Genomic DNA, 520 nt, shown 5'->3' with positions numbered 1-520 from the left:
CTTTCGGGTTGCCCGGCTAGCTCAGTCGGTAGAGCATGGGACTCTTAATCCCAGGGTCGTGGGTTCGAGCCCCACGTTGGGCGTGCCACTTTTTTCTTGGCTTGTACGTCAAAAGTTACCTTTTCAACTTTACAAAAAGTCGCAAATCCTCTTTTATTTCATTTAGTTTAAACAATTCAGATGAAACTGAAACGTACTTGAAAAATTAGTTTAATTTACAAGCAGGAAGTGCGGAAGTTTTTCTGCGCACGCGCACTGAGAGCCGCTGCACCCCACCCTGCCTCTTTTTCTTTCTAGTAGAAGTTGGAACCGAGTATTGAAAGCACCACAAAGCAAGACGACATTTTTTTGTAAATCCAAACTTTTGAGAATGTAAAGTTCACTCCAAGAAAAACTATATTGTTACGTATGTTCGCTGACAGGCCCCGCCCTCTGCAAACAGAACGCGGATTCCACGACTGCCCCGCTGGCTGGCCTCAAACTGGGGGCCCCCTTCAAGTGTTGGGGGGCCGAGGGGACC

General features: G+C 47.5%; 1 non-coding gene across 1 annotated transcript; it reads left to right on the top strand.

Annotated features, from left to right (window-relative positions):
- Positions 1-10: 10 nt before the first annotated feature.
- TRNAK-CUU (transfer RNA lysine (anticodon CUU)) lies at positions 11-83 on the top strand. Its single transcript has one exon. It is a non-coding gene; the product is annotated as a tRNA-Lys (tRNA).
- Positions 84-520: the final 437 nt, after the last annotated feature.

This window comes from Macrotis lagotis, chromosome 4 (assembly GCF_037893015.1).
Source record: "Macrotis lagotis isolate mMagLag1 chromosome 4, bilby.v1.9.chrom.fasta, whole genome shotgun sequence".
Classification (NCBI taxonomy): Eukaryota; Metazoa; Chordata; class Mammalia; order Peramelemorphia; family Peramelidae; genus Macrotis; species Macrotis lagotis.
Note: the sequence above shows the minus strand (reverse complement) of the source record. Positions and strands in the feature narration are given on the sequence as shown.